Genomic DNA, 26,040 nt, shown 5'->3' with positions numbered 1-26,040 from the left:
GTTGTTACAATGCGATAACCTTCATTCTGAAAGGTGCCCCAAAGCTCCCTGCCAACAGACATGTGCCTCAGTGCAGTGTGCTGCCAAAAATATTACATGTACTTTTTTGGGTACATTTTGGTTCATTAGGCAACCCAATTTAAAACAATGGGCTTCCTTAACGCAAAGCATGTTAACTTGCCGAATAAAATGTACTAGGTCACATGCCCCTGTGCAGCTAAGTCAAAAAAATAGCACATATGCCTTTGAAGTGTGGTGTGTTCCATATCAAATTATAAAGAAAAACACTTGCACTTATGTGCAATTACCTACTTAATAGGTGTTCTAATGTGATTCCCACGATCAATAAAATATTATAAATAAATAAGTGCAGCACTCAAAATATCTAGATACATAAAAAATGTCATACCAATTACACTGTAAGTGTGCAATGTGTCATTTTGTGTAAAATGTAATACCTTTACATTTTAATCTCTGTGTACCAAAATGTCTTTGTGCTAACATTATTAATCCTAAAAGTTCTATAAAAAATATGTGTGCTTTCAACAGGTTAATAGTGCAATTTAAGAAATATACATAGGGATGTATTTATAAAAAATTGCATAACAATTTCAATAACACAGTCTTTTAAGGGAACAGAGGGTATGGGTGAAGAACTCAGGCATCTTGAACTGCAGGTCTAGCAAAGTCTCTATTTCCGCCCAGAGAGTAGCCACTCGCAGCTGGGTACTTCAAGGCTGAACAGATCTCTAGCTAGAGATCATGGCAGTCGGCACGTTGACTCAAAACTTGAACAATCAACTAAGGGTGAACAGGAACCTTTTTCCTCTCTACCTGGAACGTCTCCCGTCTCCTCAATGGTACTGGAAAAGTGTGAATTTGTCAATGTCCTTCCCAACTCAGTAAGAAGGCACTTCCCAGGGTGCCACTTGCCGGTCCTCCTCTGAAGAGTCCTCCCCCGGTCACTTCCACGAGCTGTGGTGTCCCTCCAAGCCGAGAGTAAACCTGGACACTTTGAATCCTCCCTCATTTACTGCTCCTTGGACCAGCAGGTTCCGAGACTCGGGAACAGACGGATCCCTACCCCAGACCAGGCAGGTCTATCTGGGGCCACTAACAGGAACATATTGCGGGATGTCGAACACCCCATGACCGGGACTCCTCACAGGGCTACCCCAGTCCTGGAACCAGAACAGACCACACGGTTCTCACAAACACCTCTTCTCTCCACACGTGACCCACACCACTTAAGTGCCCCTTTCCAGACTCCTCAGTGGGCCCCGGCACTCCCACTGATTGGCTCAGAGAAGGCTGATAACCAAACATCCAACCAGACCTGGTTCTGACCTGTCATGTGCACCTCTTCAGTGCCCTCATATTTACCAGACCTACCAATCTAAGTCCGTAGAGCTAATAGTGATTGCAGCTGTAAGAGAAGAAGAGGAGTCAATTGAGGTAGGATAGCTAAGTCTCTGTTATTAAGAGAGAGCTGCTCCTGCATAGTTTGGAGACTCAAAGTCATGCACTCCTTGTAGCCCATGGGAGACGTGGGGTCTACAACGTCTCTGCCTCATATTTAGGTGGAGGGCAAAAATTCAATAACCCTGTTGGTTGTTTCTTCTTTTACAAAAGTTTTATTGAAGATTCACATCAGTGAGACAGTGCAAGTATAACAAAAATCTGTCAAATACATATAAGTAACAAGTGAAGAGTTACATATAATCATAACAAAGTTGGGCTAGTGCCCTACCCATAATAATCATCAAGGAGTATCCGAGGCGGGCTGTAACACATAGCCGCACTCCATAGAGCATAACTAAAGGGGGCCTAGGTACGGACAGAGTTCGTGTGTCCAATGGGACTCCTATGTCGCATAACCACATAGCACATGGAAGTTCAGACAAAACTCTTGCACAACGATCAGATGAATCTGGGCTGCTTTCGAAAGGGGACTTGAGTACCCACTACTGGCTAGCGGTTACCACTGGGCAGCCTGTGTGCGCTGAGAGACAGATTTAGGAGTGAGAACAGCAAATAAGAGAAAGAATTAGTAATGGCAGTGTAGAGAAGAGAGAAAGAGAAAAGAAAAGAGAAGAAATGGGGGGAAGGGGGGGAAGGGAAATGGGGAAGGAGGAGGGGTGGGGGGGTCCCTGGAGTGGGGGGAGAACAGTCAGCGTTTAAAGGGAGGGGAGTACCTGATCAAATCTAGATGGGCGGGTATAAGCCACCAAGGGCTGCCAGACCCGAAGGAATTTAGCATGGGTGTCTGATGCTATCTCAGTCAGTTTTTCATTTACCATGATGTCATTTACACAGTTTTTGACTGCCTCATAGCTAAGGACCGGAGTCTTCCAGGCCCGTGCTATGGTTAGTTTGGTTGCAGTAAATATATGTGCAGCTAGCTGACGCTCAGGACGCAGAAGCTCTGCAATCGGTTTCCACAGGAGGGCCTCAATAGGGTCCCTCTTGATATCCGTATGAAAGAGTGTACGAAGTAGTGCATATATTCTGACCCAAAGTCTGCTCACCCTGGGGCAGGCCCACCAGATGTGAGCCATGGTGCCCTCCTGCGAGCATCCGCGAAAACATAGGGGGGAGTGAGACTGGATGAATGTCGCCAGCCTCGCCGGGGTGTAATACCACCTATAGAACACCTTGTATGCATTCTCCAGGAAGAGAACATTTCTGCAGCATGTGGGCAGTGCTTTGGTCATAGTTTGCCAGTCCTCCGGGTCGAGCTGTTTACCCAATTCAGCCTCCCATTGGAGATGATAGTGGCGGTTTCATAGATGATAAGATAGCTGCATAAATAAAAGAAATCATTCCTGAGGCATGGGGTCGGGATCTACAAAGGCTCTCGAAAGGGGACAATGTGTAGGGAGCAGACTGGGACCCAATCAATTGGTGAAGGAAGTGCTTAAGTTGAAGATAAGTATAAAATTCCCTGGGAGGAATATCATGGGAGGACCGAAGGGCTGCAAAAGGGATCATTTTAGTCGGGGTGAGCATAGAGTGCACATCTACAAAACCATGATCGGTCCACCATGCAAACTGCTTGGGGTTGTCGCAGCCTGGCGGGAATAGGGGGCAGTGTACAAGACGAAGCAGCGGGAGATGGGGGGATTGGAGACCTGCAGAATATTTCACTGTATCCCAGAGACGAAGGGAATGAGCTAGGCCGGGGCCTATGTTTGGTGGCCGTTGTGTTTTTGGAAGCCAGGGGAGAGATGCTAGTGGGATCGGATGGGAGTCCACCATATCAATAATTGCCCAGAGCGGCATCTGATGTTGTTCATGTAGGCGGGACAGTGGGGTGATACCCGCTGCTGTGTAATATGCTTGTAGGTTAGGGACCAAAAAGCCGCCATTAGCTTTATGGGCATAAAGGACCTGTTTTTTTGATCCGAGGCTTTGATGAACCCCAGATAAACCGCATCATTTTGCGTTGGTGGATCCTAAGTACATGGGGGGGTACGGAAACCTGTGAAACTCAGAAATAATATAACAATTTTGGGAGGTAAGTCATTCGCACCGCCGCTATCCTACCAAACTATGAAATTGAGAGAGTTGACCATGAGTCAAGCAAGCCCGTCAATTTCCGAAATAAGGGGGGGTAATTTGCCTGATATAGCTCAGAGTACTTTGGAGAAAGTCTGATCCCCAAATACGGTAATGTTGTTGTCCACTGGAAAGGAAATGCGGCTTGCAAGGACTCCATTTCCGATGGTTGTAAGTTAATAGACATCGCTCTAGATTTCGCTGGATTAACTGCCAGGCCCGAGAGCTCAGCAAAGGTATTCAAAAGGGGAACAAGTTAGGGAGAGAAAGCCTGGGGTTTGTAAGCGTCAACAGAATGTCATCCGCGAACAGTGACAATTTATGCATAGTACCCGCAACTTCCACTCCAGAGATGTCCACATGTGTGCGAATCGCTTCCGCCAAGGGTTCGAAAACTAGAATAAATAGTAATGGGGCGAGTGGACACCCCTGGCGGGTTCCCCTTCGTATGTAGAAGACTGGCGAGTCATAGCCATAATAGCGCACCTTGGCCTGTGGGGAGTCATAAATAGCCGAAATCCAGCCCATAAAGGAGGTGCCAAATCCATAGCTGGTAAGTACCTGCTTCAGGTACGACCAGGACAGGGTATCAAAGGCTTTGGTAATGTCTAGTGAAAGAAACATTGTCCCCAGAGACCTAATATGCGCCAAGTGTTGGACTTGCACCAGTCGTCTGATAGCATCTCCAGCCTGCCTCCGGGGGACAAAACCCACTTGATCTTTTTTGATCAGCCGTGGAAGGAAGGAATTCAAGCGGGTGGCCAACATTTTTGTCAAGATTTTCACATCAATGTTGATCAGGGAAATTGGTCGGAAGTTGGCCCAAGAAGAGAGGTCCTTATCCGGCTTGGGGATCATCACCACGTTAGCCGTCAACATTAGTGGTGAAATGACCTTCCTTTACCGCATTATACATAGCCGCCAGGTGAGGAGCCAGCACAGCAGCCAGTTTGCGATAATACAAAGAGGTAAAGCCATCTGGGCCCGGACGCTTCCCTACCTTCAGCTCCTTAATTCATTGCAGGACCTCCGAGACCTGTATGCCATGGTCCATAAGCGACATTTGAATATCAGATAAAAAAGGCAAGTATAAGTCCCTGAGGAAAGTGTCAGGTCCAGAGTCGGGGCTTGAGTCGGGGCGGAATAAAGCTTTGGCTAGACGGTGGCGAAATTCCTCCAAGACCAATCGGGGATTACCCGTCAAAGTGTTATGGTGGGTGCACAAAGTGATGGGTTGAAATTTTGGAGTGAAGGTTTGTAGCCTATTAGCCAGCATAGCATTGGGTTTGTTCGCCCTAGCATACCACTTCTGACGAGCCCAACGGAGGGTGCATTCTGCATCATCCGTTAGGCATAAGTCCAAGTCTAAGCGAGCCTTGTCTAGGTTTGCTGCAGAGGGGGAGTGCTTGAAGACTTTGGAGAGAGCCTCCAGCCTCTCCTCAAGTTTGCGGCGGGTCTGAACCCTCTCCCTCTTCCTCTGGGATGCTATACGAATGACCTTCCCTCTGAGGACCACCTTAAAGGCCTCCCAAAGCGTCACTGGGGAGGATACCGATCCAGCGTTCATCTTAAAATAATCCACAGAGGCTACGTGGAGGTCCTTGAGTATCGGTTCCAGGGAAAGAAGAGAGTCGTTCATGACCCAAGGGGCACTCTGTGGTTTGTCACAGAGGGAGTGGCATATAGTTAACACTGGATCATGGTCGGTCCAGGGAACCGTCAAGATAGAGACAGAGGCTACAATAGGAAGATGTTTACGTAACAAAAACATATGATCAATCCTGGAATGGGAATGATGAGGGTGGGAATAGTGAGTATAATCCCTTCCGATAGGGTGGTGTTCCCGCCAGACATCGATGAGATCATGGTTTTGTAGAGCCTGTAAAACATTTTTAGCTGATGGGGAAGGGGATTTATGGGCCGGCGGGTAATTATCTATAGAGGGGTTTAATGTCACTTTTGAGTCGCCCGCCAACAGGAGGACCCCTTTCTGGTGGGCCCTCAACAGGGAGCAGACATGGGTCAGAAAGGGGCCCGGATTATTATTCGGGGCATAGTAACTCATAATTGTGATCTCGTTATCCTGGATGGTGCCCTGGAGCAAGAGATACCTGCCGTCAGGGTAAGCTAGCTGTTTACTGCAAACAAACGGGAGTGACTTATGAATAGCAATGAGGACCCCCTTCTGCTTGGTGGGGCCATTCGCTAAGTAAACTTGGGGATAATGTGCAGAGACATAATTGGGGAAGGAAGAGGAAGAGAAGTGGGTTTCCTGTAGACATGCTATGCCAATTTTAAGATGTTTGAGGTATTTGAATATTTTGACCCGTTTCTAGGGGGAGTTCATACCCTGAACATTCAGGGAAAGCCAATGAAGCGACATCACGGCGGCAGTATGTAACAGCGTGTCTCCTGTTCTCACACCCCAGGGAGCGAAGGGAATAGGGGAGGGAAAGGGGGGCGGAGGGGAGGGAAAGGGGGGCGGGGGAGGGGGGAAGGATAAGAAGAAAAGAGGAGAGAGAAAAGAATAGAAATAAAAAAAGCATAAAAAGAAAGACAAGCTTGAAAAGACACATGTATCGAGCTCAAAGATGTATAACAACGTAGGCTAAATGGCTCACTTAAGGGTGTGACCGTAGCTGAGAAACCAGTCTCAGCCAGGTATACACACATCCGGGGGAGCAGTGGTCTGTCGGAGCCACCGGCCTGTATTAAACACATTAAAACAGTATAGTTAAGTAAACATAGAATAGAACTAACATAAACATGGAAACATAAACCTAGTTAAGTGCAACAAAAACATGGTAACAATTATGGGTGAACCACTTATGCAATGGCGCGGACGTAAGGGCCCGCCGAAGCCCCCAGAGAAGACAGCCAAAAGCCATCAACTCCAGGAGGTTGGACGCACCCCCACAACTGAGCCACAACATCCCCCCAACTCCCCCCAACTCCCCAACCTGGGACGGGAGGGAGAGGGGTCCAGAACACGGCGGAACCAGCATCCCACCAGGCCAACAGTGGGGGAGGAGCCCCCCGTCAGTCACCCCCACCCCTCCCCCTTCCCAGTCTTTTTTTTTTTTCAAAATCCCACCAGGATGGAGCCACCAAGGAAGATGGGATACAAAACATCAAAAAAACAAAAAAGAAAAGGTCCAGCTGGTGGGTGTCCAGGTGTCAGTGTCACCCCCGGCCGCCTGTACGGCAACAAGGCGGCCTGCACCAGGGCGTTCCCCCACGGGCTAAAGTAACAATCCAGTAATGAGTAACAGTCTGATGGGGGGAGCCCTGGTGCGTTACACCAGTACTCCGTGTTGAGAACAGCAAGGGGAAAAAGATAAAGATTGTACCAGTACTAAAAAAAAGAGAAATTATAGAGTAACACAACACGGGAGCAGGTGGTCAACAAGTGAAATAGGCCAACATGAAAGGGGGCCGACCTCCTCATCCGTTACCTGACGGCTGGAATCTTTGGGCTTGCAAGTCCCGAAGTGCCTGGGATCCAGACTGAGAGGTCTGCGACGACTGGCGGGGTGGTCTGGGGGGCCCCGACCTGGAGGGACCCGGCCTGGAGGATGTGAGTGGAGCCTCGGGGGGGACGAAGGGATCTCCAGCTGAAGGTCCAAGAAGTGACGTTTAATATGCGAAGCAGATGAAGCCTGGAATTGTCGACCCTGATGGGAAAAGGTGAGTTTGAATGGCAACCCCCACCTGTACTTAATGCCCTCTGCCTGGAGCACCTGGAGGTAGGGCTTGAGGCCTCGGCGTCTAGCAATGGTGGTCGGAGCGAGGTCCACAAATAACTGGAGGGGGTTACCTTGGAAGGAGAGTGTCTGCTGTTCTTTCGCTGCCTGCAGAAGTCTCTCTTTGGTGCGATAATAATGAAATTTGAACATTACGTCTCTCGGGGGGCCCTCGGAGGGTTTAGGGGCCAAAGACCTGTGGATGCGATCAAACTCAAGCCTCTCCAGGGGGATCTCCAGAGCCAGTTCTTGAAAGAAAGCTGTGGCGGTGCCTTGGAGGTCCGTGAGTGACTCGGGGACACCCCTGATGCGAAGGTTATCCCTCCAGGCTCTATTTTCCGCGTCCTCCAACTTGTCCCCCAAGGCCACCAGCTCTAAAGACAACTTATCAACCTCCTCTTCATGGCCCTCAAGGACAGTAGTAGCTAGGTCCATGCGGTATTCTAGCTGGTTAGTGCGGTGGCCTATCTCTTTAAGGCCCCGCACAAATTCAGAGGAAAGCTTGCGGTATGCCATTCCTCAAGGGCCCTGCAGCCTGTTGTGGAGAGGAGGGTGGATGAGCGCAATGATGGCAACTGATATTGAAGTTGCCAGCTTCAATTATGCCATCCATGGGGGTTTCTCTGTGCAGTGGCGGAAGGCAAAAGTCACTGTACCAGTCTGGCAGCTCAACTAGCGGAATGTTTAGGGGGGTACAGAAGTGTTCCAAATCCTCAGGTAGGGTAGGAGTTTTGCTGTGTGCCCATTTGCAGTTGCTGATAAGCAAAAGGGAAACTTCCATCTGTAAACAATTGCTTTTGCTTTCAGTACATCCAGCAAAGTTCTCAGCTCCCTCCTCCTCTGGAAAGTTATGTTGGAGAGGTCTTGGAAAATTTTCTCTGCCCCTTGATATGTAAAGCGTACTCGTCCCCTGGCCTTCCTCAAGATTTCCTCTTTTAGAATGAAATTTGTGAGACAATAGATCACGTCTCTAGGGGGATCTGTGTCTCCGCCTCTTGGGCGCAGAGCTCTATGCATGCGTTCCATCACTATCCGTGTGTCAGGGTCCCTTTCCAACAGATCATTAAACAGAGCAGTAATCGCTTGGGGGACTTGGTTTGCGTCTATGGATTCGGGGAGGCCTCTTACCCGAAGTTTGCAACGTCTCCCCTGTTTGTCCAAATCTTCCATATGCTGGTTGATTTCCCTGAGGTGAATCATATATAATTCTGTGACTTGTTGCATTGTGCACAGTGAGGCATCATGGCGGGCTTGCGTCTCCTCCGCCTCCTCCACTCTCAGTGCTATGGCCTGTATATCCGAGCCCAGACTACCGCACGGAGATCGGCCATGCTCAGTATGGGTGTCGGGAGCATATCCGATGTGGGTGGACTTTGGCTTCGGGTCCGGGGAGTGCTTCTACTCGTGGAGCGGGATTCGTGGGATGAGGCCCGTGTGTCAGGCGTGCTGTCCCTAGGCCTCGTCCGGAAGATTTCCAGGATTTGGCAGCTTAGTTTTGAAGTCTGGCTCCTGGGAGACCTGGACCTGGTTGCCGAGGTGCTTAGAGGTGAGCTCTCCATAAATAAACCAGGTGATGGTGGTTGTAGACAGGTAGCTAGAGTTCGGGGAACCGGAGCTCAAGAATTAAGCATCCATCACGGAACAGAGTCAGGCCACGCCCTATTTGTTTCTATTCCATTATATTTCATTCTTTTATTTTCTGTTATATTCTTTTCTATTTCATTTTATTTTTTTCTATTCTATTCCTTTATTTTCTATTCTATTCAAAATTATTACAATTCGAAAACTATTCAACTATGTTTCAAATTTGAATTTGAAAACTATTCGAATTTGAAACCTATTCAAATGCAGGGATCAGGAGTGCTTTACGCTAAGAATAAATGAATAGTAGTGTACTTGTGCACTAAGTAGAAATAAAGTGTATAAACAGTGGAACAGCTGCTACCATTGATTAGTAAACTCAAACACTAGCAATAATATGTAAATGGGTGTACAATAATAGTGCACTTGTTCAAATAACTTGGATATATATATATATATATATATATATATATATATATATATATATGCATATATATATAAAATAACACAATAATCAATTAGACATAAAATCTTCAAACTCCATACATACAATCATGCAATCAATGATCAAAGAAAATAATATATATGTGCAAAATGAATATATACACAATGAAAGTTCAAGTGCAAAACAATTACGTCCAGTCCATATCGTGATTAGGGATGATGTTCGAGTCGCCTGTTCGCCGAACAGCTAACAATATGCGGTGTTTGCGGCAAATTCGAAAGCTGTCGCAACACCATTAAAGTTTAAGGTACACTAACATGAAAAATCAAAAGTGCTAATTTTCAAGGCTCATATGCAAGTTATTGTCATGAAAAGTGTTTGGGAACCCGTGTCCTGCCCCAGGGGACATATACAGTGGTGTGAAAAAGTGTTTGCCCCCTTCCTCATTTCCTGTTCCTTTGCATGTTTGTCACACTTAAGTGTTTCGGAACATCAAACCAATTTAAACAATAGTCAAGGACAACACAAGTAAACACAAAATGCAATTTGTAAATGAAGGTGTTTATTATTAAAGGTGAAAAAAAATCCAAACCATCATGGCCCTGTGTGAAAAAGTGATTGCCCCCCTTGTTAAAACATACTATAACTGTGGTTGTCCACACCTGAGTTCAATTTCTCTAGCCACACCCAGGCCTGATTATTGCCACACCTGTTCACAATCAAGGCATCACTTAAATAGGAGCTGCTTGACACAGTAAGGTCCACCAGAAGATCCTTAAAAGCTACACATCATGCCGAGACCCAAAGAAATTCAGGAACAATTGAGAAAGAAAGTAATTGAGATCTATCAGTCTGGAAAGGGTTATAAAGCCATTTCCAAAGCTTTGGGAATCCAGCGAACCACAGTGAGAGCCATTATCCACAAATGGTGAAGACATGGAACAGTGGTGAACCTTCCCAGGAGTGGCCGGCCGCTCAAAATTACCCCAAGAGCGCAGCGACGACTCATCCAAGAGGTCACAAAAGACCCCACAACAACGTCCAAGGAACTGCAGGCCTCACTTGCCTCAGTTAAGGTCAGCGTTCATGCCTCCACCATCAGGAAAAGACTGGGCAAAAATGGCCTGCATGGCAGAGTTCCAAGGAGAAAACCACTGCTGAGCAAAAAGAACATCAAAGCTCGTCTCAATTTCTCCACAACACATCTTGATGATCCCCAAGACTTTTGGGACAACATTCTGTGGACCGATGAGACAAAAGTGGAACTCTTTGGAAGGTGTGTGTCCAAGTATATCTGGCGTAGAAGGAACACTGCATTTCATAAAAAGAGCATTATACCAACAGTAAAATATGGTGGTGGTAGTGTGATGGTCTGGGGCTGTTTTGCTGCTTCAGGACCTGGAAGACTTGCCGTGATAAAAGGAACTATGAATTCTGCTGTCTACCAAGAGATCCTGAAGGAGAATGTCCGACCATCTGTTCGTGTACTCAAGCTGAAACGAACTTGGGTTCTGCAGCAGGACAATGATCCTAAACACACCAGCAAGTCCACCACCGAATGGCTGAAGAAAAACAAAATGAAGACTTTGGAGTTTTGGACTTTTGGACTTTGGAGACTTTAGCCAAAGTCCTGACCTGAATCCTATTGAGATGTTGTGGTATGACCTTAAAAAGGCCGTTCATGCTCGGAAAACCCTCTAATGTAACTGAATTAGGACAATTCTGCAAAGATGAGTGGGCCAAAATTCCTCCAGGATGCTGTAAAAGCCTCATTGCACGTTATCGCAAACGCTTGGTTGCAGTTGTTGCTGCTAAGGGTGGCCCAACCAGTTATTAGGTTTAGGGGGCAATCACTTTTTCACACAGGGCCATGATGGTTTGGATTTTTTTTCACCTTTAATAATAAACACCTTCATTTACAAATTGCATTTTGTGTTTACTTGTGTTGTCCTTGACTATTGTTTAAATTGGTTTGATGTTCCGAAACACTTAAGTGTGACAAACATGCAAAGGAACAGGAAATGAGGAAGGGGGCAAACACTTTTTCACACCACTGTATTAATATAAAAACTGCCCATTTTTTCGGGAGCAGTGATTTTTTTAATGCTTAACCACTTTCAGACCGGACCAATTTGCTGGTCAAAGACCAAACCACTTTTTGCGATTCGGCACTGCGTCGCTTTAACTGACAATTGCGCAGTCGTGCGACGTGGCTCCCAAACAAAATTGACGTCCTTTTTTTCCCACAAATAGAGCTTTCTTTTGGTGGTATTTGATCACCCCTGCGGTTTTTATTTTTTGCGCTATAAACAAAAATAGAGCGACAATTTTGAAAAAAACGCATTATTTTTTACTTTTTGTTATAATAAATATCCCCCAAAAATATATAAAAAAACATTTTTTTCCCTCAGTTTAGGCCGATACGTATTCTTCTATATATTTTTGGTAAAAAAAATCACAATAAGCGATTATTGATTGGTTTGCGCAAAAGTTATAGCGTTTACAAAATAGGGATAGTTTTATAGCATTTTTATTAATAATTTTTTATTCTTTTTTTTTTTACTAGTAATGGCGGCGATCAGCGATTTTTATTGTGACTGCGACATTGTGGGGGACCCATCAGACATTTTTGACACATTTTTGGGACCATTGTCATTTATACAGTAATCACTGCTATATAAATGCAGTGATTCCTGTGTAAATGACACTGGCAGTGAAAGGGTTAACCAGTGGGTGGCAGTGTAGGGGTTAAGTGTTCCTAGGGGAGTGTTACTAACTGTGGGGGGGTTGGGCTTTCATTTAGTGTACACTGATCTCTGCTCCAATCACATGGAGCAGAGATCAGCGTCACTAGTTGCTAGGCAGAATAGACAAATGTTGTTTACACAGCATTTGCTCTATTCGGCGCTTCGTGAGACGATCGCGGGGATGCCCGCTCCGTGAGACGATCGCGGGGATGCCCGCGGCGATCGAGTCCGCGGGTCCCGCGACCGGACTCACGGGGGTCCCGACCAGTGCGGGAGCGCGCCGCAGGCGGCGCGCTCCCGATGGCAGGGCGGCATCGAATATTGGACGTACCTGTACGCCAATATGCCTGCCCGTGCCATTCTGTCGACGTACATCGTCGTGCGCTGGTCGGGAAGTGGTTAAAGTGAAACAATAAAAATGAAAAGTTCACACGAAGTTTAGGTCTGTTCGCAGGTTCTGGTGCGAACCAAACTGGGGGTGTTCGGCTCATCCTTACTCATAACTAAGATCCTCCAGTCCCTTTATTAGCTTTTTTGCCCTTCTCCTTCCTGAGTACCGGAGCCCAGAACTAGATGGTATACTCTAGATGTGGCCGGACCAGAGTCTTGCAGAGTGTGGGAATTTTATCTCTGGAGTTAATATCCTTTTTAATGCATGCCAATATTCTATTGGCTTTGCTTGCAGCAGTTTGGCATTGCATGCTGTTGTTGAGCCTGTCATCTACTGGGACCCCCAGGTCCTTTTCCATCCTAGATTCCCCCAGAGGTCCTCCCCCTAGTGAGTAGATTGCATTCATGTTTTTGCCACCCAAATGCAGAATTTTATATTTTTCTACATTAAACCTCATTAGCCGAGTATTTGCCCACCCCATTAATTTGTTGAGATCTTCTTGCAAGGTTACCGCATCCTGCCGAGAAGCTATTGCCCTGCTTAGCTTAGAATCATTCGCAAATACTGAGACTGAGCTGTTTATACCATCCTCCAGGTCATTTATGAAAAAATTTAATAGGATGGGTCCCAGGACAGAACCCTGAGGGACCCCACTTTCCACATTGGACCATTCTGAGTACTTCTCATTTATCACTACTCCCATTACCATTTATCACTACCCTCTGAGTTCGCCCTTTTAGCCAGTTTTCAATCCAGATACCCTTTGGTCCATGCCAACAGACCTTAGCTTGTATAGTAAATGTTTGTGGGGAACTGTATCAAATGCCTTTGAAAAATCCAGATACACTACATCTACGGGCCTGTCTTCATCTAAATGGCAGCTCACCTCCTCATAGAAGGTTAATAGATTTGTTTGGCAAGAACGATTCTTCATGAATCCTTGCTTATTACTGCTAATAATACTGTTTTCATTACTAAAATCTATATATAGTCCCTTATTATCCTCTCCAAGAATTTGCATACTATTGATATTAGGCTAACTCTTCTGTAGTTCCCAAGGACATATATTGATCCTTTTTTAAAGATTGGCACTACATTGGCTTTTCTCCAATTAGCTGGTACCATACCAGTCAGTAGACGGTTCGTAAAAACTAGGAACAACAGTCTGGCAATTATGTGACCGAGTTCCTTAAGGACTCACGGGTGCAAGCCATCTGGTCCCGGTGACTTATTTATGTTACGTTTTTCAAGTCTCATTTTATACTCTGTTTACCATGGGGGTGCTTCCTGTGACGTGTCATGAGGATAAACATTGCAATTTGGCTAATGAAGCCCCCCATTTCCTTTGTGAAGACTGAGGAGAAGAATACAGTCAAAACCTTTGCCATCTCACCATGCTTTGTAACCAGAATCTTTTCATCATTCTTTATGGGGCCAATATGATCTGTCCTCCCTCTTACTATTTATGTACTTAAAGAATTTCTTGGTATTTTTCTCACTCTCCTCTGCTATGTGCCTTTCGTGTTCTATCTTAGCTTCCCTGATTACACCCTTACATTTCTTATTGCATTCTTTGTACAGTTGGAATGCTGATGATGATCCCTCAGTCTTATATTTTTTTAAAGGCTTTCTCCTTTGATTTTATATGAATTTTTAAATTGACGTTAAGCCACCCAGGGCTTTTATTAGCTCATTTAAATATATTACCCTTTGGGATGCACTGACTAATACCCTTATTTAATATACTCCTAAAGCTCACCCATTTTTACTCGGCGTTCTTTGTTCCTAGGATTTTATCCCATTTAATATCTTCTAGCAAGGAGAGTAGTTTCTGGAAGTTGGCTCTTTTGAAATTCGGTGTCTTTATATTCCCCTTATGTTTCCTATTTGTGTGATTTACTGATTTATGCTGAAACTAATTATGATCAACCGTATCCAGTGAAAATATATATATAAGGTGCAGGAAAATGTATCCAGTGAAAAAATGTTGCATCCACCACCACCAATAGTTGAAATGGCCACTCACCTCAGGAAAAGGCCATAGCACCAAACAGGGCTTTGATATTCAAAAGGTTTCTGCTGGGCTCCACACTAGATATCTCCAAAGACTCAGCTGTAATGCTCAATGACCATGACTCATGGTCTGCAAACACTCAGAGCACAAAAACACCATAGCAAAATATTGCCAGTAGATGTAAAAAATGTAATAATAACTGTTTCCGTTACAATTCAATGACATCCGTGATAAAAGAGAAATGGACCCCCTCCTCGCCTCACTTCCACACACTGTGGCCACAGGAAGTGACATCACAGGCTCCACACGACGTGTTGCATCACTGGTCACATGACTTCCTCAGGGATAAGAACCATATGACGAACGTCTGACTTTTAAAGCCCATCTGTGTTCATGGGTAGCCTTAGTGACAGGCTACTCATTGATTCATAACCGTTCATTGGTTAAGAATGCTGAATACACAAAAAAAAGAGCTTATTTTGCAAACGGCCAGTAAACGCTTAAGTAAACGGACTTGTAGCATGCATAACATTATCAGCTTAGTACATACTCGTGTTAATAAAATATTTGATAATACATTTAATAAAAAATAATTAAAAATACACAACAGATATATGTATATATGATCCGAATATATCAGGGAACATAGATAGGAACACAGGGAAGCATATTGAGAAAGAGGCTCAAATGAGCAATGCCATCTAGTGGACAGATAACTTGACTACATCTATACAGGGAATAAACTACTCAAAATCTGAATATTATAGAATACAAATGAATAAAATTGAATAAAAGTAGCAATAAGAAATTAAAAATGGATGAGGATTAATAGTCTGAAATTAAACAGTTCAGATCGAAGTCTATATTTAACTCTCTAGGATAAAAAGAATCAAATTCAAAAATCCATTTAGATTAACATCTACCTAATACATTAACCCTATTACTTACTCCCTCTCCAATGTGGCTTATACTTTTCAATTGCCCAAAATGTTAAAAGTGAAGGATATTCTGAGTGGTATTGTGCAAAATGTCTTGACACACTATGCTTGCTGAATCCCTTGCTTATATTCTGAACATGTTCACAAATTCTCTTCCACATGGGCCATTTGGTCCTACCTACATATTGTTTAAGGCATGGACATTGAAGGACATACACCACTCCTTCTGCCCTACATGAAATAAAGTTCTTAATCGCATATTCTTTTTTAGTAACAGTTTATATAAATGTATCTCCTTTGTGACCATTAAATGTACTATTTTTGCACGCGTAACACCTCCTACAGGCAAAAAAAACCTTACCCTGAAAGAAAGAAAAAGTTGCATTTTTAGCAATAATATCTCATAGAGTTGGTGCTCTTCTGTATGTAAATTTGGGCATACTGGTAAAATAGTGCGTAGTTGGGTATCAGCTTTCAAAATGGCCCAAAATCGTCATATGGCTCCTATCCCTGAGGAAGTCACATGACCAGTGATGCAATGCGTCGGGTGGGGCCTGTGATGTTACTTCCTGTGTCCACAGTGTGCATAAGTGTGGTGAGGAGGCAATCCATTTCTCTTTTATCATGGATGTAATTGAATTGTAACATAAGCCGTTATTAAAAAAAGGTATTATATCTACTGGCAATATTGCGCTATGGTGTTTTTTGTGCTCATTCTGAGTGTTTGTGGACCGTGAGACATAGTCATTGAGTATTACAGCTGAGTCTTTGGGGATATCTAGTGTGGAGCCCAGCAGACACCTTTTGGATATCAAAAGGCTGCTTGGCTTTATGGCCTTTTCCTGAGGTGAGCGGCCATTTCAACATTTTTTCACTGGATATATTTTCTTGCACCTTATATATATTTTTTCACTGAATACGGTTGATCACAATCACAATATGGACTGGACATAATTGTTTTGCACTTGGACTTTTGTTGTTTATATATTAATTTTGCACATATGTATTATTTTCTTTGATCATTGATTGCATATATGGAGTTTGAAGGTTTTATGTCTAATTGATTATTGTGTTATTTTATATATATATAAGTTATTTGATGACGCGCACTATTATGCAACCAGTTACGTTAAGAATGCAGGGATCAGTAGTGTGCTGCGTTTAGAATGCAGGGATCAGGAGTGTGTTACGCTCAGAATGCAGGGTTCAGGAGTTCATTGTGCTCAGAACAGAGATGGGATCACTTATAAAAAAGGAACAAAAAGGTATTTATAATGCCTTTTTTTATAGTTATACACAAATGTTTTGCATTTCAGTTTTAAACACAATGGTTTGTTTTACAAGGTGATTGTTTACAATCACTTTAAGTGTTTTTAAACTACTATCCAATCTACTGTAGTTCAGGTACCTCAAAAGCCCATGGTTTTATTACTCAGTTATAATTTACTTGGATGTGGTACCCTATGCATCAACCCCTGTTCCAATTTGTGAAAACATATATACCAAATGTATTTTTTTTATTTTTTTTATTACAAGCATTTCCAGTCTCCAATCCTCTTTCCAGAACCTGATCAAAGGTAACAAATTGTAGAATAAAATGTATACTTACTATATATATTAATGCTAATTGGTTTGTTTGTCTCACTGGTCAAAACTAGGAAGTAATTTTTTTCACTTCTTTTTGCTTTTAGGTATTTCATGACTAGAGGTCATTAATGCAAAAATAGCCATGTTTTTCTCTGTCAATATGTGGGTTAACGTGACAATATATCTGTGATTAATTTTGCCTACCTAAATGTGTTTCACGCATCCATGGGACATTTAAGTCTTTTGATGTGCACATTGTTTTATTTCTTTAATCAGAGACTGACAAGTTGACATAGTTGTATGATAAATACATTTTTTTAATAAACGATTTCTTTTCTCACAATCTTACAATTACAGTACAGTATTTAACATGAGTAATTTACCATATTCAGTATGCAGTGTCATCTTCAGGCTTGAGAGAGGTTTGTTTGTAGACTATCCTCCAGCCTCCATGTGATCACATTGACGTGTTCCTAATTGCTAGGGGTGTCCAGCAGAGTCAAAGAACTATGAACATGCACAGATGGACATCCATATTTCTCACCCTAAACTGTTACCATTCTCACAGCACAAGGATCTATGCTTGTTAATAGTTACAGTAGTTGGCAGATGCCAGGGGATTAAAATACATTGGATATTACATTAATTTTGGTGTAAACATGACCACGTTTTTCATCTCACCAAAAATATCCTTCAGTTTGTTATTGTAAGTAATAAGAAATGTATCACCAAACAAACAGATGTGAAAATTACAGTTGTCCAAAATGAATTCACAGCTTCTATTACCAAAAAGGTAAAAAGAAAAAAAAAAGAATAAACTGTAATACCCCTTGTAAGACCTGACAGGTTGCTCAACATATAGATCTATAAAATAACAGTAAACTTGTAGGAAAATGTATATTGGTATATTTTACACATGAGTTAAAGATTTTTTCCATTACCATTTCTAAAGTTTTCCCAAGCTTTCTACTAGCGTTAGCCTATCCCTGGGTTAATTTCCTCTTACTGAAAACTGTAAGACTAGATTTTTTGTGAGTTGTGCTTTTACTTTGTGGCATTCATCATAACTGCAAAGCTCTGAAAGATATGTCCAAAGGGAGATGTCCACTTTAAATACAGAACATCATTATCTTCTTAATTATATACCATATACACTCGATTTCAAAGTAGTTGACCATGTTTTTGCAAGAAAATGACCTTGTGGATTAATATGTGCCATCTAGTATACTGCTGTGGACCTCATTATTCTAGCCTACGCACCTAATGGAATCCAAGAACAGGTGGTTAAGATAAAGGACGATAAACTCTTATTTCTTGCAGTCTAATGACATCCTTCTGAGCTCTAGGTATTGCATGACCTGTAATGTATCGATGTGACTTGGGCAATGCATGAGATTGTATAAATAAACGTTATCAGCGTTATACAGTATAATCATAATGACATTCTTATACTAACCAGAAACACTGCATATTAGTTCTTATATGAAAGAGCAAACATTTTTTTGTAGAATAAAGAAGTCTCATGAGAGGTGCATCCGTGTTTAATCATTTTTCTTGCACCAATAGTTAATTACCATAAGCAATCATCCTACTTAGCAGAAAGGTTAATGCTCCTTTCCCCATGGCTGCTCAATTAAAAACAGACTAAAAACTGTGTTTACTGATGCCTGTTTTATGGCTTTTCTAAAAAGCAAATGACTAAACAATGGCTACCAGAGCAGAGAAGTTCAAGACACTTTAGCAGGCTTTTTAATATGTCTAAAATTATGTCTTTTACACAGATAGGCTTGGTGTAAAGAAAACCGCAAAAAAATAGAAAAGTTGCCCATTGTACCTAGTCTTCTTATTAAATCCATTTAGTGTTTTTTTTCAAACATTAAAAATGAATTATGATTATTTTTTTATGAACATATTTTAATATTTTCTCTAATTTTCAGCTATTTGTAAGTAGAAGCAGAGGCATATTAATTAGTAGTAATGGACAATAATTACACTTTATGTTATGACCAGAATCCCTGAGGAATAAACCACAAGGGCAATTTTTTGTTTGATTAGGTGCAAGACTAAAAACTGCATAAAACGTTTTAATCCAGGTTGATGTTTATTCAGTTGTATAGCAATTACTAAAGAGTGGTCTCAGTTATTGGTGCAAGATACAACAATGCCACAATTGCATTTAAATAAAGCTTATGTTCATGTTTAATGTCCTTTCAAATAGTTTAATAAAACCACAAGATCTCATAAAACGCTCCCCAAAATGGGATCTAAACACTGCGCCACGGATAAAACAATAATTCAAAGATGTATAATTAGAATGAGGAGCCACTTTCAGATGATAAAGTATACAAACAAGTTACCAAATATAAATGAGAACAGGTAAATAGGGATGAGCCCAATGTTCGAGTCGAACATAAGTTTGACTCGAACATAAGGTGTTCACCTGTACGCCAAATAGCAAGCAATCTGGGGTGTTCGCAGCAAATTCAAAAGCCACGGAACACCCTTTAAAAGTCTATAGGAGAAGTCAAAAGTGCTAATTTTAAAGGCTTATATGCATAGTATATTGGTATTGTCATAAAAAGTGTTTAGGGACCTGCGTCCTGCCCCAGGGGACATGTATCAATACAAATAATTTTTTTTAAAAACAGACGTTTTTTCCCGGAGCAGTGATTTTAATAATGCTTAAAGTGAAACATTAAAAGTGAAATATTCCTTTATATTTCCTACCTGGAGGGTGACTATAGTGTGTAAAGTGGCGCATGTTTCCCATGTTTACAACAGTCCCTGCACAAAGTGACATTTCTAAAGTAAAAAAAGTAATTGAAGACTACTCGCGGCTATAATGAATTGTTGGTCCCGGCAATACACATAAAAGTCATTGAAAAAAATGGCATGGGATTCCCCCACAGTCCATTACCAGGCCCTTTGGGTCAGGTATGAATATTAAGGGGGAACCTAAAACCAAAATATAAAAAAAATTGTGTGGGGTGTCCCCCCAAATTCCATACCACGCCCTTCAGGTCTGGTATGGATATTAAGGGGAACCCCGTGCCAAAATGTAAAAAAATGGCATGGGGTCCCCCCAAAAATCCATACCAGAGCCTTATCCAAGCACGCAACCTGGCAGGCCACAGGAAAAGGGGGAGATGAGAGAGAACGCCCCCCTCCTGAACATACCCTCAAATGGGGTGGATGCTTTGGGGTAGCCAAAGCACCATGTCCCCATGTTGATGGGGGCAAGGGCCTCATCCCCACAACCCTTGCCCAGTGGTTGTGGGGGGTCTGCGGGCAGGGGGCTTATCGGAATCTGGAAGTCCCCTTCAACAAGGGGACCCCCAGATCCCAGGCTCCCCCACTGTGTGAAATGATAACGTGGTATGTATGAATGTACCCCTACCATTTCACAAAAAAGTGTGAAAATGGTAAAAATGACATGACACGGCTTGGGACAAGTCCTTTATTAAAAGATAAAAAAAAACAGTCCCACGAAGTCCATTCATCTTCTTCTCCTCCGCCGATGGACCGAAAAAAAAATGTGACCGACCCGACTCCATGGGAGGCACCCGCCGTATGACACGTCTTCGCTTTCACAGCTCTTTTATAACTGGGGGTGTGGCCACACAGTGACATCGCCAGGTGACTCCCACCCCCTCGGATGCATGGGGACATCCCTATGGCTTCCCCGTAGCTTCAGAGGGGGTGGGACCACCCAGTTGCATGGCCCCGTCCCCCTCTGACCCTACGAATGACAGGAAATTGCTTATCAATGACAGGAAATTGCTTATCCACCCTCACAGTGTCCCCATGGCAATGATATCTCTAGCATCCACCGCAAACATAGCACATTACAATCCATATAACTTAAAACATCATCAAAATCAATTCATGATTGAATACTCTCCATATAATCAATATAAAATCGATATAGTTGGACTGAATATAATGTATATTCATTAAATCAGTGATTAAAAAAGATCATAAGAGAACAATTATATAACTTCCAGTATTAACAAAATGTATATTACCTGAACACTTACTATATATTCCAAATATGAAATCCAACAACTTTAATTAACCCATAAACAACCCTTTTATTTAAAAAAAATATTTATAAAACAATTTAGATCAAGTTCTATATTCATACCATTAGGTGCAAGACACTTCATTAAAATATCCATTTAGTCTCCCTCTGGGAGAGGTCCCTCAATTGATTAGAACCCCTCCAAGAGGGAAACACACAGTCCATCCCACAAAATTGTAACAATGTGTGGTCTCTGTTATGTTTCTCCCTAAAATATAAAGATACGCTATGTTTTTTTTAAAACCGTTCTTTATATTAGTCAGATGTTCCATTTTACATATCTTCAACATTCTTTTTGTCCTCCTATATAAAATAGGGCACATAGACACCATAAAAGATATATAACATATGTAATACATACATGTAAATGTACATGTAATAAATTCAAGGTTTTTCCCTCCTAATTCATAAAATGAGTATGTCCTCTATTACTGGTTTGTACAGTCCTGCGGGCAATACATTTCCTACAGGAATCTTTTTATCTATATGTAACTTTTGTTGTCCAGGTGCATCTAGAACTTTCTTTACTACATGATCACCAAAATGTGGTGCCTTCCTATGGATGAATCTAGGGCAATCTGGCAATACTGGTCCTAAAGCCTCATACACACTATCAGATTTTCTGCAGATTTTTTCCTTCAGATTTACTAAAACCATGTAGTGCAAGGGCCTGCCTGATTGCATACAAATTGAAACACCTAAGGTTTGACTTCATATTATATTGTTTTGGTAAATCTGAAGAAAATAAATCAGCAGAAAATCTGACAGTGTGTATGGGGCTTAAGTCTTTACCCATTTGGAGAATATGCCAGTGCTTACTAAAAATATCCTCCACCTCCATATACTGACAGTGGAAATCAGAGATAAACCCCCATTGTTGGTGATTAGATTGTACATTTGGAGCTTTATTGATAAGAAATCGATCCCTTGGAATCAGATCCACCTCAGTAATGATAACATCTAGGGTCTCATCACTATACCCTTTTTGAACAAATGTATTTTTAAGCAAAACAGCTTGTATAGGCAAATCTTCCTGTCTACTGCAATTGCACTTTACCCTCATTAACCACTTTCAGACCGGACCAATTTGCTGGTCAAAGACCAGACCACTTTTTGCGATTCGGCACTGCGTCGCTTTAACTGACAATTGCGCGGTCGTGCGACGTGGCTCCCAAACAAAATTGACGTCCTTTTTTTCCCACAAATAGAGCTTTCTTTTGGTGGTATTTGATCACCCCAATTTTGAAAAAAACGCATTATTTTTTACTTTTTGTTATAATAAATATCCCCCAAAAATATATAAAAAAACATTTTTTTCCCTCAATTTAGGCCGATACGTATTCTTCTACATATTTTTGGTAAAAAAAATCGCAATAAGCGATTATTAATTGGTTTGCGCAAAAGTTATAGCGTTTACAAAATAGGGATAGTTTTATAGCATTTTTATTAATAATTTTTTTTTTTTTTTTTTAACTAGTAATGGCGGCGATCTGCGATTTTTATTGTGACTGCGACATTGTCGGGGACCCATCGGACATTTTTGACACATTTTTGGGACCATTGTCATTTATACAGTAATCACTGCTATATAAATGCAGTGATTCCTGTGTAAATGACACTGGCAGTGAAAGGGTTAACCAGTGGGTGGCAGTGTAGGGGTTAAGTGTTCCTAGGGGTGTGTTACTAACTGTGGGGGGGTTGGGCTTTCATTTAGTGTACACTGATCTCTGCTCCAATCACATGGAGCAGAGATCAGCGTCACTAGTTGCTAGGCAGAATGGAAAAATGTTGTTTACACAGCATTTCCTCCATTCGGCCGCTCCGTGAGACGATCGCGGGGATGCCCGTGGCGATCGAGTCCGCGGGTCCCGCGACCGGACTCACGGGGGTCCCGACCAGCGCGGGAGCGCGCCGCCGGCGGCGCGCTCCCGATGGCAGGGCGGCATCGAATATTGGACGTACCTGTACGCCAATATGCCTGCCCGTGCCATTCTGTCGACGTATATCGTCGTGCGCTGGTCGGGAAGTGGTTAATTGTCCTTTTGGTATATTTTTAATTCAGGTGGGATGATGTCCACTATTCACTGACAAGTAGCTATTTCTACTTTTTGGTTTGAAATATACTTTTGTTTCCAAATTGACTCCTACCTTCTCAATATCAACATCCAGAAAGTGTATCCTAGCATCACTGATCTCTTAATCCAATATTATCATTGTTCTGGTTCAGGTAAGCAAGAAATTCCTCTACTGTATGTGGCGGGCCCCTCCAAATCAACAACAAATCATCTATAAATCTACAATAAAATAATAACTATGGTTGGAGGTTGGAATCATATAACCTCTTGCCGGTTCTGATGACTTTAAACTGGGTTGCTTAGTTCTAAACCTTCATGACCTTTCTTTAATTAGAGGGTCATAAGTAGCTGGTAAATGTGTATTTCTTCCATAAGTGGTGGTGGTTTCACAAGCAGTTGCTTTGAAACATTGGTGATGGATATTCACTATGTTTATGACCATTTAAGCACTTAAAGCGGAGCTCCACCCGAAAGTGAAGCTTCTGCTCATTGGAACCCTCTCCCCCTCCGGCGCCACAATTGGCACCTTTCAGGGGGGAGGGGGGTGCAGGTACCTGTACAGAACAGGTATCTGCATCCACTTCCGGCATAGATATCCACAGAAACTACGGATATTTACGCCCCTTTCCGCAGGTCCCCCGCTGTCTGCTGGGAAACACACGGATCCCAGAGACAGCGGGGACCATCCTTATTGCGCAGCGCGACTCGCACATGCGCAGTAGGGAACCGGGAAATGAAGCCTCATGGTGCTGGTGTCAGTGCTCTCTATCATGGTGGTGGTGTCAGTGCTCTCTATCACAGTACTGGTGTCAGTGCTCTCTATCATGTTGCTGGTTTCAGTGCTCTCTATCACTGTGCTGGTGTCAGTGCTCTCTCTCTATCTTGGTGCTGGTGTCAGTGCTCTCTCTCTCTATCCTGGGGCTGGTGTGGCCTCAGTGCTCTCTATCATGGTGCTGGTGTCAGTGCTCTCTATCACAGTGCTGGTGTCAGTGCTTTCTATCTCGGTGCTGGTGTCAGTGCTCTCTATCTCGGTGCTGGCATCAGTGCTCCGTCTCTATCATGGTGCTGGTTTCAGGCAGTGAGCAAGATAGCAGCAGAGAAGCCAATCAGCAGGCAGTGCCAGCACCATGGCTGAGGATCAGCACTGGACTAGCACCTCCGAACCACCGTAGTGGAACCCTGCATAGGTGGGGGGTAAGGGCCGTGAAGAGGGAGGGGCTCAAGCACAGGTTGGCAAACTGGGACACTGGCACAGGACTGCGCTGCCCTGACTGTGGCACTGATCATCTCCTGCACCCCCTTCATAGCCTGGCCTGACCTTGCCTCTCCTCCATGACCTTCATGCGCTCCTGAATTGTCAAAATTTCACAGATAAAAAAAGAATGCTTGTTGTTGTCGATCCCAAATTCACTTAATACTTTTGTTATGTCAGTGTCCATGTTGTGGGACTATGTGTGCACAGCTAGTAAGTATTTTGTGGCTGAAAATATAACCTGGAGGTTTTTAAGGTTCCCCTGCCATTAAAGTCAATGGGGTCCACCGCAATCTTTGCGGTTTGCGAACTTTTGGCCGCGTTCGCGGTTTGCGTTCCCGAAACGTCGGAAGTTCGTCCATCCCTAATCCTGACCAAAAATCCATCTCTAGTTGCAGAAATGCAGCCTCAAACTTGTAACCTCCACCATACTTCACTGTTGCCTGCAGATGCTCATTATTGTACTGCTCTCCAGCCCTTCGCAAACAAGCTGCCTTTTGCTACAGCCAACTATGTCAAATTTTGACTCATCAGTCCCAGAGCACCTGCTGCCACCTTTCTGCACCCCAGTACCTATGTTTTCATCCATAGTTTAGTCGCTTAGCCTTGTTTCCATGTTCTATGCACGAAAACAGGATCCAGGGTGCAAAAAAATGTATTTGATTTGTATTTCTCATCTGTTTATTTACTTTCCATTTTGTTAATTGATAAAATAAACTATTAACACTTCTATTTCTGAAAGCATTCTTAATTGACAGCATTTTTTCACACATACCTAAAACTTTTACACAGTACTGTATATACTGAAGCATTACACATCAATAACCTTCTCTTCATAGCTTTCCCCTACAGATGACCACCATAGCAGATCCCCAACATAATTCTCAAAGATACTATTAAAGGTTTTTTGCAAATCCAAGTTCTGAGAACAACAGTAGTTTTTGTACTTACAGGGGGAACATGTGCTCCTCATTTTAAGGGAGTTTTTGGTCAGTTGCTTTTGGTCCATCTGAGAGCACATTCTCCCTACAATTGCTCTCTGAGCACATGCTCTTGTGGGATGCCCCAGGTGACTTTAACCCCCCCCCCCCACCCACATTTGGGGTGCTGGGCTGTTCTCAGTTTTTGGTACTGGTGTTTAAGGGTATTCAATACAGTATTTAACATTCTCGTGTCCTCCTGAGGAAGCAGGGTTTCAAATCACATGGAGAGAAAGCCATTCCTCCTCCATCACACATTTATATGTCATTGGATTTGAAAACTTTTAGTAGTTTATGTGAGAATTATGATGGGGATTGGCTATGGTAGTAATCTGTAAGACCCCTTTCACACTGGAGAGTGGGCGGGGGCGGCAGCTAAAACGCCACTATTTTTAAGCAACGCTTTAAACCCCCTTCACACTGTGGCGCTTTGCGGTCGATACATCGCTAAAAATAGCACCTGCAAAGCAACCTGAAAGAGCCGCTGCTGTGCCTCTAGTGTGAAAGCCCCGAGTGCTTTCACACTGGAGCTCTGCACTGGCAGGATGGTAAAAAAGTCCTGCTAGAAGCATCTTTGGAGCGGTGAAGGAGCAATGTAAACATCGCTCCTTCACTGCTTCTGCCCATTGAAATCAATGGGGCAGCGCG

The sequence above is a fragment of the Lithobates pipiens genome, unplaced genomic scaffold (assembly GCF_037356315.1).
Source record: "Lithobates pipiens isolate NorthernLeopardFrog02 unplaced genomic scaffold, aLitPip1_a1.2 Scaffold_25, whole genome shotgun sequence".
Classification (NCBI taxonomy): domain Eukaryota; kingdom Metazoa; phylum Chordata; class Amphibia; order Anura; family Ranidae; genus Lithobates; species Lithobates pipiens.
The sequence above is the reverse complement of the archived record's forward strand: the minus strand, read 5'-3'. Positions refer to the sequence as shown.